The sequence below is a fragment of the Macaca mulatta genome, chromosome 5 (genome assembly GCF_049350105.2).
Source record: "Macaca mulatta isolate MMU2019108-1 chromosome 5, T2T-MMU8v2.0, whole genome shotgun sequence".
Classification (NCBI taxonomy): domain Eukaryota; kingdom Metazoa; phylum Chordata; class Mammalia; order Primates; family Cercopithecidae; genus Macaca; species Macaca mulatta.
In genome coordinates, this window is record NC_133410.1 from 101,924,322 (window position 1) to 101,942,143 (window position 17,822).

Here is a 17,822-nt window from a genome sequence, read left to right on the forward strand (position 1 = left end):
AACATTTTTATGACTTCAGTGTAAATGAAACTTGTTTTTTAAGTAGTATTTTGTAACAGAATGTTTATTTTGGACTTCTCTGAGATAACTGCCACCTTGGGTGTTGTTACAACTTGGGATGACATATCAGGTGTACTCATGACAAATGAACTGCTGCAAGAAAAACCTTTGGACACTACATACAAATCAAAGATTTTGCATTAGGACTCTAACATACTGACCTATGCTATAAATTTTTACTCTCTACGAGGCAGCAAATATTAAAGCACTTTCCTCCTTTGCCTCTGTAAACCTGAGTAAATTAAAATTTTTCGTTGGTACAAAGTAATACAAATACCAATTATTGTTAATATATTGGAATCATCACTCCTATTAATGAAGATTTTGATTGAAAGATCCCAGACAAATGGAATTTTCTGTTTGATTCTATTAATCTAATTAAACATTTAGCCTCTTGATCCAGAAAGCACTCATTTTACATGAGACTATTTGTTGCTAATTGGGAAGGTCTGAACGTTTGTGTTCCCTCCTACCCCACTGCATAGGTTGAAACCAAATTCCCATTCTGGTGGTATTAAGAGGTGGGGCCTTCAGAAGATGATTAGGTCATGAGGGCTCTGTCCTCGTGGATAGGATTAGTGCCCTTATAAAACAGGCCCAAGGGAGCTTGCCTGCCCCTTCTGCCATTCGAGGACTCAGCAAGAAGGCACCATCTCTGAAGTAGAAGAAGAGCTCTCACAAGACACCTAATCTGCTGGGCCTTTGATCTTGGATTTGCTGGTCTCCAGAACTGTGAGCAATAAATTTCTGTTATTATAAATTACTTAACCTGAGGTATTTTGATATAGCAGCCTAAACTAAGAAACTAGTCTACCTTATTTTTTATTGTGATAATGTATTTAAACAGAAGATAATGAATGCAAAATTAATTTAGTCAAATAAAACATTTGCCTCATTAAAAATTTAAATAGGATTTGGCAGAAGAAAAGGCAGATACCATATTAACTGTAACAAAGTTGAGCAGAATTTTTTTTTTCGTAATGCAAACATTGAAAGAGTAAGGAAAATAAGTGTCTGAAAACGTGTACTTTTCATTTACTGTTTTATCTGCTTGATGTGCGGGTAACCTTTATTGAAATATATTTTCAATCAATAACACTGGCTACTTTTGAAACTTATTTGTGTTATTTAGAAAATAGATGTGTGATTGGTGGTCTAAAAGTTTTTTCCTTGTTGTTAATGGAATGGAGTAAAAAAATCATTTTTATAAAAACGAATAGAACTGTTTTCAGTAAAAACTGGCTTTACAAACAATAGGATAACAATGTTTGTAATAATACAATGAGATTTTAATTTTTAATAAGTAAACATTAATGCAAAAAGTCAGATTGAAATAAATATTCAGATATTTATATTTCAAAATCAGAATCATCCTGACAATACAGGGATTTAAATATTGGAAATGTTAATAAATTTTCTGTGGAAATATTTAAAAGCAGTATAAATTAATATTAGAAATAATAGAAGGATCTGGAAAATAATAAAATCGAGTTTGAAGAAGATACCAAATAATTTTAAAGATATATCCAATAGGAAATATATGTCATTCATTTTTCAGAAATCTGTATTACTTTTCTTTCTCAACCTTATTTATAAGGACCAGAATGTGAGCAGGTAAAATGTGAGGACTGATTTCTTTCTTTATCTTCTGAGTAACTACATATTAATAATTGTGAATTAACTTCAAAGACATGCTAAGCTACCCACGCTTTTAAAAAAATTGACCTTGACTAAAAAAGTAGTAAGAAAAAAATGAAATGAAGACAACACAATGGTGAGAAACCTGAATTATAAGGTCAGAAAAAAAAGTCCCTCACACCTTTATTAAAGACTACAATTTGAAAAGTAATGACAGTTTTTTAAATACTATACCGTTTGTTTTGTTTTGTTTTCACATTGCTCTCTTTAATTATTCTGCTGCCAGCTAAATTCTGAAACAAAAATACCTTGCAATAGTGACGTGATGGCACTGAAAGCAAATTGAAAGAGGTAATAAAGTTCCCAGATAGAGACCACTAGGTATTTGTCAAGAAAAATGAAAGAGCTGGGCAGTTTGCCTGATGGTTTCTGATACTAACAGGGTGTTCTCCACCAGTTATTTTGATGGTCAGCTTTGGGTAATAAACCTGAAATGAGTTCCAGGAAGCTTTAAAGATAATTTGTTTCCCTATTCAATATCAAGAAGGGTTTCAGTTGATGTTAGAAGTAAAAATAATTATTTATAGAGGTTTTTTTTTTTTTTTTTTTTTTTTTGTAAGATGGTGGCTTGAAAAAATAAGAGAAAATATTCTATTGAAAGAGAACAAATAACCCATTCAGAAGCACTGTTTTCTTCAATGTTTTGAGGAAGTAATTTAGTAGAAAACCTCGACTGTGCCATTGAAGATAGCCAACTTTCATGTGTTTACTGCAATACTATGCAAACTTATAATGAGAGGGACTAACATCACCTTGTTTGTTTTCATTTTTTACAATCTAAAGGACAAAAGATTCAATGATACAATTATAAGTGATTGCTTCCATATTAGCATCCCTAATGAACTTAGAGAAAAACTCACGGTTTTGATGGCTCTGTTAATTCAAATTTGAAAGTCAATCCTTGAACAAATAGCATCATCAAACATATAGATATTTAGTAATAATGACAAATGATAATAGGGATCACTCAGAGATTAGATAAGTAAAATCTAATAGCCTGAAATCCTCAATTTATTTTATTGCTAGAATTTCCTCTAATCAGCCACATTTAAGAGCTGACTTTTTATTTTAAAAATCAAAATTTCTGTTCATTGTATCTTTCTACTGTCTTCACTTAATAAGAGATAGGAATTCAGTGACAGCGTATATAACCCATAAACAGTAATAAAGAGTATTGGTATTTTTGAAATCTTCCTTTGTAACTGGCTACAGTACATTTTTGGATAGCAATTAATCCTTTAGAAAATGAGTTTCTAGACAGATACCTCAGTTATAACATGGGCTTAACATTCCATTCTCTGGAGATGAATGACTGCATCTCTTAATTTTGTCAGTATTTGGTAACATCGATTTCAGATCTTTGAAATAAATGAATAATAGAAAAACATTCTGTTTTCACAAAAGTAATCTGGAAATAAATTACCTATTTTGAGATTATTCTTTTTTCCTTTCTCATGAATGTATTCGTTGATAAGCCATTTTGCATCTTTTGTGTACTGAGCTGCAGTATATTAACCAAGGGCAAATACATTTTCAAACCTTAACTCAGGAGGTTTCCTTGACAATATATTTTTTTCATTTGGATAGGCTATTTTGGTATCTCAGATGCAGTGTTCTCCATAAAATAAATAAATAAATAAATAAATAAATAAAGTATATGGGTTATTTTTAAAAATCTTGAGAATTATAGCGGTGGAAAATTATACAAATCTGGTTGAATATTTTCACAATTTAGATGAAATAATTGAGACCCAGAGAGGTTAAGTAATTCTCCCTAGTTCTTCTAGGGTTACCAGGCATGTGTGTAGCAGAAAAAGAACTAAACCAAGACCTCCTTTACATCACTAGTCCAGTATTTTTCTTGCTATATCTAATAACTATAACCACCCATGCATATATATACACACACACACGAGATAGCACAATGTGTTATAGGACTTCAGTAAGTACTGTAAGGACTCAAAAAAGTAGCAGACTTATGTTTTGATATTTATTTGCTGTTTATTATTTATGTTCAATTATGGAATAGTAGGAAAATTTCAATCTAGGTGATAAAGACCAGTTACATTATCTAAATCAATCTTGTTCTTTTGGCCTTGGTTTTCCTCGTCTGTAAAAAATGAAGGAATCTGAATATAATGTATTTTTAAGGTAGCTTTCATCTCTGTGGTTTTATAAACCTTGAGAACACAGTTCTAGAATTAGAACCTTATAGAAATGATGATTATTTAGTGTCCCTTTAGAGAAGGTTTCATGTTGCCGAAATTGCCTCCTAGTTTTTCTGTGTCTGACTTTAAAATAGATTAAATAAATATAGGGTATCCATTGTTTGTTCTGCCACCTCACTCAACTAATCACCACAACCCACAGCACTCATTACTACCACTAGAATCCAAAGGGTCTTGTGCTGATTCCCTTAACCTGAACCAAAGTAGCTATTCATAGGTTACTCTTTTTATTCATAGGTTACTCTTTTTGTTTTCTCTTACAGATTTTTTCTTCTGTGGAATCTATGTATGACATTTAACATAAATGTACAAATGTCTGGTGTGAAAAACACTGCTGTCATTTCTGAAAACAGTACTTACTGCTGTTAGCTCTTAGCTGAGATGAACATAAGATGGGCCATGAAAGGTGGACATTTATAAGAAAACAAAGTCAGGAAATGTAAGGGTGGTATATTTGTAGAAATCCTGAAGTCAAAAGGTGAATGAAGTATGAATCCATATATAATTCTCACATGTATTTGATGTATTAAGAAGGAAGTGAAGCATCATTCTTTGATATTTAATGGCAAGATTCAGATAAACAATTTTGAAATAATTTCTCTTGTTAGAAAAATACCTAAAAATAAGCTGCATAGTGCATATAAGGGCAGAATTATACTATAATGTCACAAATTAATCTATTTGAAAGAAAACATATTAAACTATAATACTTTTTTGTGCATTGCAAAACATTATAAACAACATCATTAAAATTGAAAAACACAAGGTTTTTGAAAAAATGTCCAATGCTTTTTGAAATATAAAAATATGAATCAACATATCAAAGTACAATTCAAAGAAACAAACTTTTATTGTAATATGCAGTAATGGGATTCATTAAAGTTAAACTGTTGTGATGCTGGAAATATGAACACAAAATCAATGGTATTTTTAATATAGAAAAACCAGTTGTAGTTAAGAGAGATCATCTTGCAAGTTTCAGTCTGGTCAACCTTAAGACTACTTCAACACCAGTGTTGTTTACACACTGCTCTTTTAAAAGGTAAACATTTTACTTTAATAAAATGATTTCAATTGGATCTGCCTCATATATCTTCTAAAATAATTACCTGTATATGATTATGCTTATAAAACAATAAAACTGCATTCATTTTTGGTTTATGTTACCCATCTCATTTCTTTTATAGTCATAAAAATACATAAATATTTATTTCATGTGTGTAAATTGATAGGAAATTAGCACAATCAGAAAAAGTGTAAGGAAATATAATTATGAAAAAGAACATCTCCAAAACACATTACCAGCCATGGTGAATATTTCAGGTGTCATTGATTAAATCTAAATAGTCTAGTCCAAAGAAGATGTAAATAGAATGATTTATGTGGTTGCGATATTTGACACATTTTCTCAGGGATAAGTCTCACTTATATTTCATTTATATGCCTGCTGCTTTAATATGGCATTTTACTGTGAGAAAAATCTGCTAATTTCAAACTTCTTACACTGGATTCTGCAACCTTCCTAGCATAATACTACAGTTTGTGTTCCCCAAAAGCCTGTGTTTCCTGGACCAATTTTGATAACTTCAATTCCAGGTTATTTTCTGAATTGTCTGACAATAAACTAAACTTGAGAATTGTTGTCTGTGGGAGCTGAGAAACAAAACTAGGAAATCATGTAGGTCTGATTCTATTTATTCATTTTCATTCATTCATTTGTTCATTTATTCATTGTTTTCATTCCTATTTTCCTTCCCACATCAAAGTCAAGATTGTGCTTTGAGTCCCAGTGTCCATCCCAGTGCTCTGGTTAACTCTGGACCATCCACATGTGTGAATTGGTAGAAGGAACAAATCATGCTGTGGAACGGCCATCTCCAAACATCTGCACATCAGGAGGGATACTGGATGTCTCTATTCAGTGACTAAACCACGTGTTTTCCTCTATGAGTGAAGATACTTAGCTTGGTCCTTTCTCCAGCAATCTCCTGCCAAAACCTGTATTACTTTTTCTCGTTGCCTGTCACATTCTAAAGACTGGTCCACAAGGTCTGGAATTAGAATCTATCTAATGTGTGCTCTTTAGTGTCCATCATCAATGTAATATTAAAGTATAAATAATTCTATGCTTGTTAGAGACAACACCAACATGCATTAAAAAAAAAAAAAAAGCTCACAAAACCTTTTCCATTACAGAATTTACCATTAAGAGCAATTAAAAAAAATATATATATATATCTCTCCTAATTTTGAGACTACTCAGTCAAATTAATTTATTCAAGTACTTATTAAATGCCTAGTACTTCCAAGATTGAGCCAGCTACAATGTAAGATAACAAAAAAAAAAAAAAAAAAAAAAAAAAAAAGAACACAGCATGTAACTCCAGGAATAAAAATGTATTTGAGGAAAGCTGTGGATTTTTAGCCGTGAAAAAGCATGCCGTTCCCTTCTGCATTTAACTTGGGGGTTAATTGTGTTAATAGAAAGGAACAAAATAGTCTAATTTTAAAAATATACTTTTCAGGAAAGTGAGGTATTTTCTTTCTTAAAAAAGTTTATTACTTTACTTTTAAACAAAACATTAATGAAGATACAAACTGCATAGTCTAATCTTTTTTCCTGTATTTGTTGTTTTACTGCTGTATGTGTGAGTCTTTCCCTTATCTCATTCGATATCATACTCTTGAAGTAACAGGTCTCTACTACAGTGAATAGATTGAAATTCAGATATTTACAGATCTCTACATCACAATTTTATAGCCTTTGTGCTTCGAAGACTTTTACCTCACTATCTACAGTTGTGATCTGCTGTGTGAGTTACCTCATAAAATATATATTTTAGCAATTTGTGCTGCTCTGGATTTTGTTTTATTTGGAAGAGCCTTTAGCAGCATTCTATGAAAGCTGTGTTTAAAGGAAGTAAAGATTTGTTCTTTTGTTGTCTGTGTTCTTTCTGCTACCAATTCTTTTCTCCTAATAATAGCACATCACTTTCTTGTATTCTTCTATGACTATACGTATGGTGTATGGATATGGTAACATAATTCACTTTTAATCAGTCTTTTATGATACTAACTCATTAGAGGAATCACTATGTATCTTAAAGTAACTCTAAATGTCTGGTTTATTTGATTAAAAACCACATTTACCTACACTCTACAGTTGCAACGAGAGATCAGTACGTAGTCATAAAGTAGTTTAAGTTCATGTTGACAAACCAATGATGACTTCAGTGTATTTGGAATTTTCAATCTGTTATCACAATTTTCTACACCCAACTTTTATATAATCCAGTTTACTTGGTTAATTTGACAAGAAATAGCAAGCTGACAATTACTTTCACATTTAACACCTATTTTTTGTTGTCCATGACAAGTGTAATGAGGTTTATGGGAATCAAATTATGAAGTCTTTTGGGACTCATGCAATACTTTGTTATCTTGTAATTTTCAAAAGAATTATTACAGAAAAGCTCTCTTTTAAAAGGAACACGCAATAAGCCAACGTGCAATAGGAAATTGCATATTTGGGGGAAAAAAAAGAAAATGAATCAGCCAGTACCTTTTGGGTGACTGTGAACATTTAGCCTTGTGCCAACTACTCTGCACACTGTTGTGCTCTCCATTGGCTGTCCTGGTTAATTTGGCTTTTATTCTGTAACCTTGTGTTAGGTCCTGGCCTATGTGTACCTCTCTTCTTTATGCTCTCCCATTATAGTGCTATTTTAAAACAGTTTATTTAGCCCCTTTTTAATCCTTGATTCTCCATATTATACTGCAGACTCTCAAAATGTCTACATTTAGTTTGGTATGTAAATCTTAAGATTGGCATCATTTACCTTGCAGGGAAAAACATAGATATTAAGTTCATGAGCCATGGAATTAGATACCTGCCTTTATGTATGAATTCCACTCTACATCTTATTATCTGTGTGCCCTCACACCTATTTCTGAGCCTCAGTTTCTTCACAGTACAATGAGGATAAATATATACTCCATGGCATTAATATGATTATGTGATTATTGTGTAATGATTATATGGGATTATAATTATGGTAGATAAGTTCTTCCACTAATCTAATTACAATTTTAATGACAGTGCTGTATGTGATGATTTAGTACCATTGCATGTGTCCCTCAGTAAGTTTTCACCCCTTTCCAGTATTTCCTTCCCGAACATATTCTAGTAGTTTTATTAGTGGTTCCCATGGATACCTCTGAGTCTAACCTTATTACCTGCCTAGTCAGCGACATATTTTTGCCCATATGGGACTTTCCTTATCAAGATTTTGAATGCTGTGGTTTTAAAAACATAGAATTAAATGCTTTTGCTTCTCTTTCTCTCTCTCTCCCTCTCTCTCTCTCTCTCTCTCTCTCTCTCTCTCTCTCTCTTTCTCTCTCTCTCTCTTTCCTTGGGCTGGTTCTGCTAGTCATCACAGGAAGATGAGAATTATACATGTAGTGTAATTTATTTGGCAAATAGTAGTGATGTTGCAACATGTGTACTTAGGGTTGGGAGGATTTAAAATACCTTGTTACCATTTCTGGGAAGCAGAGAAAGCCTGTGGAGGCCAAATTAAAGCTTTCTGATGATTTGTGTAGGCTTAATACAATCAGTGAAGTAAATAAGGCACTGAGTCATAGCTAAATGGAATTCAGCTGTGGAGCAACATAATGTTGTAGGAGAGTGATATATGTGAAGGTCGAATATAGAAATTAATTCAAGGAAAGCTTTATGCTTTGAAAGATGCATCATCTCTGGTAATTTTATATCTGACATGATTGTTTAAAAGGTTATCTTTCTATGTTTTGCACATTTCATTGCAATTATACATAGGCAAATATTAACTTTAAAAATTTGGTCATTTGTTTTTTTGAACTTCTTGTACTATTCTTCAAAAACACATGATAATCACGTTATTTTCTTAAGAATTTATGCCTCACTTCAAAACAGATTTACTTTTTGGTCTTTGATAGACAAACGTGATATGATAGTTAGATTGGTTAAGTCCATTTCTTAAGCTATATTTCAAACATAAAGATACATTGAAATGTCTACTATATATAAAAATATATATATTCCAGACCCTGCCCTGTGACTCACACCTGTAATCCCAGCACTTTGGGAGGCCAAAGCGGACAGATCACGACATCAAGAGATCAAGACCATCCTAGCCAACACGGTGAAACCCCATCTCTATCTAAAATTAGCCGGGCCTGTTGCCCTATGCCTGTAGTTTCAGCAACTCAGGAGACTCATTCAGGAGAGTTGCTTGAACCTGGGAGGTGGAGGTTGCAGCGAGCTGAGATGGTGCCACTGAACTCCAGCCTGGACGACAGGACAAGACTTCATTTATATATATATATACATACACACACACACACACACACACACACACATATATATATATTTCTCAGAATGTATTTTAGGGGAGGGTGTAGGTGGGGAAGCAGTCACAAATCAAAGTCAGAAACAATCTTAGTATAGAGAATATTCTTGAATAGTATTAGCTTTGAATGCTAAGAAATATTTTTGTATTTTTGAATGTATACTTACACAAACAGAAAGTTCCAAAGTGGTCTCATGTACTCATCCATATTATTAAAACTGAGCAAGGTATAGAGGGCTCAGGTGAGAGAAGGTAACTAGAGGATTAAAAATAAATACACAAAAGAGAAAAGGTCACATTCTTACAGGTCAAAGCACAAGAAGTTGTCATATTAGCCTCATTCTACATGCTCACAAATCCTGCTTTTATTCTGTTATATTTATTTGTTCAATAAGCTTTAGTGTTTAGAATTGTGTTGCACAGTTCAAAGTTTTATCTCTGTATTAACTCCAAGAACTATGGGAGTATGTAAAAAGACTGAACTGATGACTGACTGTGGGGACATTTTTGTTGATGCTGTTGTTGTTGCTGCTTTCTGTTGTTGATTTTTCTTTTAAAGTCAGGCCCCTCTTCTGTAGGGCTGCTGTGGTTTGCTGGGGATCTACTTCAGACCCTATTCACTTGGGTCCCTCCCACACCTGGAGGTGTCATCAGTGGAGGCTGCAGAACAGCAAAGATGGCTGCCTGCTCCTTCCCCCCGGATGACCATCCCAGAGGGAAACCGACCTGATGCTAGCAGGAAGGCTCCTGTAAAAGGTATCTGGTGACCCCTGTTGGAGAGTCTCACCCAGTCAGGAGGCATAAGATCCAGGACCTCTTAACAAAGCACTCTGACTGCCCCTTGGTAGAGGAACTGCACTGTGATGGGGGACTCCCATACATCTGGACTGCCTAGATTCCTCAGAGCCACAAGGAAGAAAGACTAAGTCTATTGATCCGTGGAGACTGCAGTCATCCCTCCTGCAAAGGGCTCAACCCCAGTGAGATCAGAACTCTGTCCCTACACACCTGCCTGAAGTTGCTGAAATTCCTGCAGGTAGGCCCCATCCAGTGAGGAGGAATCAGTCAGGGTCCAGCCTAAAGAGGCAGTCTAGACACGATCTGCCACAGATCAAGTGGACCTCACAGATATCAATAGAACTCTCCACCCACAGATAACAGAATATACATTCTTAGCACAGCATGGCACTTACCTGAAAATCAATCACATAATTAGAAGTAACATACTCCTTAGCAAATGCAAAATAGCTGAAATCATAACAAACAATATCTCAGACCGCAGTGAAATCATATTCAAACTCAAGATTAAGAAATTCACTCAAAACCATATAACTAAATGGAAATTGAACAACCTGCTCCTGAATGACTTTTGGATAAATAATGAAATCAAGGCAGAAATCGAGAAGTTCTTTGAAAGTAGTGAGAACAAAGAGACAACATACCGGATTCTCTGGGACACAGCTAAAGCAGTGTCAAGAGGGAGATTTATAACACTAAAGGCCCACATCAAACAGCTAGAAAGGTGTCAAATTGACATCCGAACATCACAACTAAGAGAAACAGAAAACCAAGAGCAAACAAACCCCAAAGCTAACATAAAACAAGAAATAACCAAGATCAGAGAGGAACTGGAGATAGAGACATGAAAAACATTTCAAAAATAAATCCAGGATTTATTATTATTTAGTTAAAAATGTAGACCACTAGCTGGAATAATAAAGAAAAGAGAAGAATCAAAAAGACACAAAGAAAAAATCATAAAAAATACTACCACTGACCCCACAGAAATGACCATCAGAGAATACTATAAACACTTCATTGCAAATAAACTAGAAAATGTGGAAGAAATGGATAAATTCCTGGACACAGACACCCTTGTAAGACTGAACCAGGAAGAAGTTGAATTCTTGAACAGCCCAATAACAAGTTCTGAAATTGAGGCAGTCATAAATAGCCTACCAACGAAAAAAAGCCCAGGGCCAGACAGATTTACAGCTGAATTCTACCAGAGATACAAAGAAAAGCTGATACCATTTCTTCTGAAACTATTCCAAACACTTGAAAAGGAGGAACTTCACCCTAACTCATTTTATGAGGCCAGCATCATCGTGATACCAAAACTTGCCAGAGATTAAAAAAAAAAAAAAGAAAAGAAAAGAAAAGAAAAAGCTTCAGGCCAGTATCCCTGATGAACATAAATGTAAAAAGCCTCAATAAAATACTGGGAAACCAGATTCAGCAACACATCAGAAAGCTTATCTACAATGTATAAGTAGGTGTCATCCCTGGGATGCAAAGCTGTTTTAGCATACACAAATCAATAAACATAATTCATTACATAAACAGAACTAAAGACAAAATCCACATGATTATCTCAATAGATGCTGAAAAGGAATTTGATAAAATTGAACATTCCTTCATGTTAAAAACCCTCAATAAACTAGATATTGGTGGAATATACCTCAAAATATTAAGAGCTGTTTATGACAAACCCACAGCCGATATCATACTGGATTGGCAAAACCTGGAAGCATTCAACTTGAAAACTCGCATGAAACAAGGGTGCCCTGTCTCACGACGCCTATTCAACATAATGTTGGAAGTTCTGGCCAGGGTAGTCAGGCAAGAGAAAGAAATAAAGCGTATTCAAATAGGAAGAGAGGAAGTCAGACTGTCTCTGATTGCAGATGACATGATCTTCTAACTAGAAAACCCTCATCATCTCAGTTCAAAAGCTTCTTAAGCTAATAAGCAACTTCAACAATGTCTCAAGATACAAAATCAATGTGCAAATATAACAAGCATTTCTATACACAAACAATAGACAAACAGTCAAATAATAAATGAACTCCAATTCACAATTGCTACAAAATGAATAAAATACCTAGGAATACAGCTAGCAAGAGAAGTGAAGGACCTCTTCAAGGAGAACTACAAACCACTGATCAAGGAAATCAGAGAGGACACAAATAAATGGAAAAACATTCCATGCAAACGGATAGGAATGATCAATATTATGAAAATGGCCATACTGCTCAAAGCGATGTACAGATTCAATGCTATTCCCATTAAACTACCAATGACATTCTTCACAGAATTAGAAAAACTACTTTAAAATTCATATAGAACCAAAAAAAAAAAAAAAAGAGTCTGAACAGCCAATTCAATCCTAAGCAAAAAGAACAAAGTTGAGCCATCACACTACCTGACTTCAAACTATACTTCAGGCTACAGTAACCAAAATAGCATGATACTGATACAAAACACATACATAGACCAATGGAACAGAATAGAGATCTCAGAAATAAGACTGCACATCTACAACCATTTGATCTTAAACAACCCTGACACAAACAAGCAATGGGGAAAGGATTCCCTATTTAATAAATAGTGCTAGGAAAACTGGCCAGCCATACACAGAAAACTGAAACTGGACCCCTTCCTTACACCTTATACAAAAATTAACTCAAGATGGATTAAGGATTTAAATGTATAACCCCAAGTGATACAAAACCTAGAAGAAAATCTAGGCAATACCATTCAGGACATAGGAAGGGGAAAAGATTTCATGATGAAAATGCCCGAAGCAATTGCAACGAAAGCAAAATTTGACAAATAAATATAATTTCAAGAGCTTCTGCACAGCAAAATAAACTATTATCAGAAAGAATAAGCAACCTAAAGAATGGGAGAAAATGATCGCAATCTATCCACCTGAGAAAGGTCTAATATCCAGAATCTACAAGGAACTTAAACACATTTAGAAAAGAAAAACAACTACATTAAAAAGTGGACAAATGGCATGAGCAGACACTTCTCAAAAAAAAAAAAAAAAAAAAAAAGACATTTATGTGGCCAAGAAACATGAAAAAAAGCTCAACATCACTGATCATTAGAGAAATGCAAATCAAAACAACAATGAGATACTATCTCACGCCAGTCAGAATGGAGATTATTAACGTATTAAGAAACAGCAGATGCTGGTGTGACTGGAGGAAGAGGGATACTTTTACACTGTTGGTGGGAATGCAAATCAGTTTAACAATTGTGGAAGATAGTGTGGCAATTCCTCACACTATCTTCTAGTGTGAGGACCTAAAACCAGAAATACCATTTAACCCAGCAATCTCATTACTGGATATATACCCAAAGGAATATAAATCATTGTATTATAAGAATACTTGCATGCATTTGTTTATTGCAGCAGTATTCACAATAGCAAAGACATAGAATCAATCCAAATGCCCATCAATGATAAACTGGAAAAAGAAAATGTGGTATAGATACATGATGGAATATTATGCAGCCATAAAAAGGAATGAGATTCTGTCATTTGCAGGGACATGGATGAAGCTGGAAGCCATTTTCCTCAGCAAACTAACACAGGAACAGAGAATGAAACACCAACTGTTCTCACTTATAAGTGGGAGCTGAACAATGAGAACACTTGGACACAGGGAGGGGAACAACACACACTAGGACCTTTTGGGCGTTATGGGGAGGGAGAGCATCAGGATAAATAACTAATGCATGTGGGGCTTAATACCTAGGTGATAGGTTGACAGGTACAGCAAACCACCATGGCAAACTTTTACCTATGTAACAAACCTGTATTTCCCACACATGTATCTCAGAACTTAAAATAATTTTTTAGTCCTATATATTATGTCTGACAAAATGGAAATAGGCAGACTTTATGTCAAACCACTGTCCTTCAGCTTACCTGAAATTCATGCTAGGGATCCATGTGAGCACAGTCACCAGTTGATATGTTTAGGCTTCGTGTTTCCACCCAACTCTCATTTTGAATTTTAATCTTCGTAATCTCCATATTCCCCACCTGTGAAGGAAAAGACCAAGTGGAGGTAATTGAATCACGCGGGCAGTTTCCTCCATACTGTTCTCCTGATAGTGCGTGAGTTCTCACAAGATCTGATGGTGTTATAAGGGGGTCTTTCTCCTTTGCTCAGCATTTCTCCTTCCTGCTACCTTGTGAAGAAGGTGCCTTGCTTCCCCTCCACCTTCTGCTATGATTGTAAGTTTCCTGAAGCCTTCCCAGCCATGCTGAACTGTGAGTCTATTAAATCTCTTTCCTTTATACATTATCTGGTCTCAGGCAGTTCTTTATAGAAGTATGAAAATGGACGAATACACCAGTGCACATTTTCTTTCTTTGGAAGCTGCTTAACGCTTAAATATGGGAAGGGGAGGTCAAATGACGGAAACTAGGAATTTCCAAGATCAATTTATTCTTTCAAAAATGAGAATTGTAATTGTTCACTTATTTGTAGGATATTTTTATTCACTGACTGTACACTAAATTGGGATTTATACAGATGAATTAGACAAATTTAATTCAAGTATTCAGGGAGTTTTTAGTCTACTGGGGCAATATACAAAGAGATCTAGAAAAGTTGATAATATTATTTGTAGTGGAAACAAGTGATATAAAATAATGATACTAAAATAACAGGTAGACTGTGTATGATATAAAATCAAGGGCTCATTTTTTATAAGATGAGGATGATGGATGCTAAAAACAAATGAACAAAAAACCTTTAGCTAAGATTTCAGGTTGAGTAGTAGACAGACATGAAAATATGAAGGGAATAGTATTCCAAGCTATTTAATATGGGAAAATAATTGGAGGTATGAGCTTGCTGTGTTGAGGGACTAGATGTTCTTGTGGACACTCAAATTTTTATTTTGTTGCTTTACAAATATTTATTTCCATGGTCAAAGTCATTCCTTGCTTGTTAACTATATTACTTGTGAGTTTCTTACCTAAATCAGCTTTGGTTCTTTATACTCCCCTTGGGCATGGTGTATATTCCAAAGGAAAATCTGGTATTCCTGCAGATCTCACTGACATTTCGGCATGGGGACTTTTTTACTGGATCCTTTTTAGATTTTAAATTCACCTGCTATAATTCTGATTTTGAATTTAATTATGGAAACATAAGGGCTTTTCCTGTAAGTGTTCTTCTTTCCAGGAAAACTAAAATAAATACCAAAATTTGTTTTTGAAAATAAATTTACTCAATTTTCCTGTTCTTCTAACACAGTAATTCACAGACATATATTATTGAATCAGAAGAAAGGAACCTCATTTTGTGGCTTTTACATTTATATTTTTCTGTACACTTCTACAGAAAAGCCTCATTTGATAAAGCCAATAGTAAGAGACATTTATTCTTAATTGACCACATCCAATGAACTGTTAAAAATACTTCGTTTTCTCTTGATCTTTATACTGACTTATGAGGTATAAGGTAGTTACTATTATTAGCCTTGTTTCAGATGAAGAAAGTGAGCCACACCTGGGTTAGGTTAACTTATTATACCTGGAACCTTTAGAATAGTGCCTTAAACACTGGTTTCTCTTTAAGTCTGCTGATTGGGAGGCTCGGGAATGTTTCAGTGAGAGGAAGAAGAAAGAAGGTAAGGCATTTATCTTCTGTCTTCTGTGTGTGGTTGGCTTAAGCTGACTGTGTACCTTAAACAAAATCGATGAATTTCTTGATGCAACCTGCTCTATATCACCTTCTCTTGAAATTCACTGTCTTCTCCTCTATCCGTTGGACCTAGAACTGGTACCACTTCACTGCTACTGGCTCTGGATTTTTGTACTATTCCCCATTTGTTGGCTGAACTCCACCCAGACCTGTGTAATTTAGCCCATTGAAAAAGAAGCCCTACCTAAATTATCCTATTTTGAGTTGCCATTGTTTTCTATTGGAATTTTAACCAACATCATTATTTAACTCACATTTATCTAATCTAATCAGAAAGTGTTTTATCTTTGACTGTATTGTAAAGTCAATCTATGTATCACATTACAAAGCACGGTAAGAGTGCCTCACAAAGAGTTCTAGCTTCTGTGCATTACAAGCTAAAATCTTTATGTTAATGGACACTTTAATGATTCAGCAAAAGTGACATGATGTTGGAGATACTGAGTGGCAACACCCCTTCAAAAAGGCACTATGTCTGAGCAGAAACACAGCTTATTTCCAAATTGCCAATACACAGTACAGTTGAATGGCTGAACTTACTCATTTATACCTGGTTGCGATTTTTTGAATTTTTGCAATCAGACCTTGGTAATGACCTTGAGCAGCAGGATATAAATAACTCCCACAGGCTTAGCGTTCCAACAATGGAATGCTAAGCATAAATGGGTCAAGGAAGCATTGCTATTTTTACTTTAAATAATATAACAAATGAAATAAACATTATGAACGTTAATGCTGCCATTATATATTTAAAATATCTTCTTTAAAGCCTCTACTTTGATTAAGGAAGTTGATGAATCAGTTATTCACAAATTTTTGAATATTCCTTTTTTATGATAACAATTTTTCTGTATTTTTCCTTTATTTCGTTCTTTGTAGGAGTGTTATATTGTGTAAACTATATTCATTATTAAGTCCCTGGGGATAGGGAAGAACCACAGGTTACTGGTGAACATTTTTCGTAGCCAAGGTTTTTTTCTTACTTGGGAACTTTCTGTTACTTATTACCTAGAATAATAAGGAGAAGTAACAAGTTACAAAAGGACTGTTTATATTTTATATCTTTTTATTTCCCAGACTTACTCATTAAGTAGGTGCTAATGAACAGCAAATGGCCAAACACCAGGCAGTACAGCAGGCAGAAGGGTAGGAAAGGTCTCACAAGGCGTGATCAGTATAATAAGGTTCTCGATTCCATCACTAATTCAACATTGTTCAGCATTTCAGCACAGTTCTCGATTCCATCACTAATTCAACATTGTTCAGCATTTCAGCACAGTTCTCGATTCCATCACTAATTCAACATTGTTCAGCATTTCAGCACAAGACGCTGAGGGAGAATTAGCGAAGAATGTAGAGGTAACTTAGAAGCACTCTACCTCTTCCCAAGCTTTAAACTACGAATGAAGATGAAAAATGTGTGCACAAACAATAGGATAACAAGGCAGTATGTGTAAGTTCAGTGAAGGGGAAACAAAATATAAAGTTCAGTAGAAAACGTGGTGACTTACAGCAAAGGATGGTGAGTTGAGGGAGAAAGGAAAAAAAAAGGGAAAGGTAGTAAGCCATGCTTTCTTCTCTGAAAGGAGAAAAAGTATAAGCAAATGAATTAGGTATATTCAAAAATAAATATTTGTGATTGATAGAAAAATGGGAGGTAGGGGTTGGAAGATATTGAGAATGTAAACATCATGCTGCAAGGACAGAAAGAGTAACATTTCTCAAGATCTGTGTCCTATTCGCAACTTCAGGGTCACCTCTTTCCCAAACTAGTGGTGCAATAGTCAATTCAGCATAGAAAGAATCATGATTCAGCAAGTTAAACTGAAGACTAATAAAGACATTAATAAAGAGATCAACCTTCATATACCAAAGTCTTATTATGTCTTTTAAAATACAGCAGAAGTAATGAAAATGGTTTGAGTTCAAAG

General features: G+C 34.4%; 1 protein-coding gene across 2 annotated transcripts in view; it reads left to right on the forward strand.

Moving 5' to 3' along the window:
- GRID2 (glutamate ionotropic receptor delta type subunit 2) overlaps positions 1-17,822 on the forward strand; it is a 1,541,190-nt gene that overhangs the window by 293,926 nt on the left and 1,229,442 nt on the right. The gene's annotated exons all lie outside the window — the stretch shown is intronic.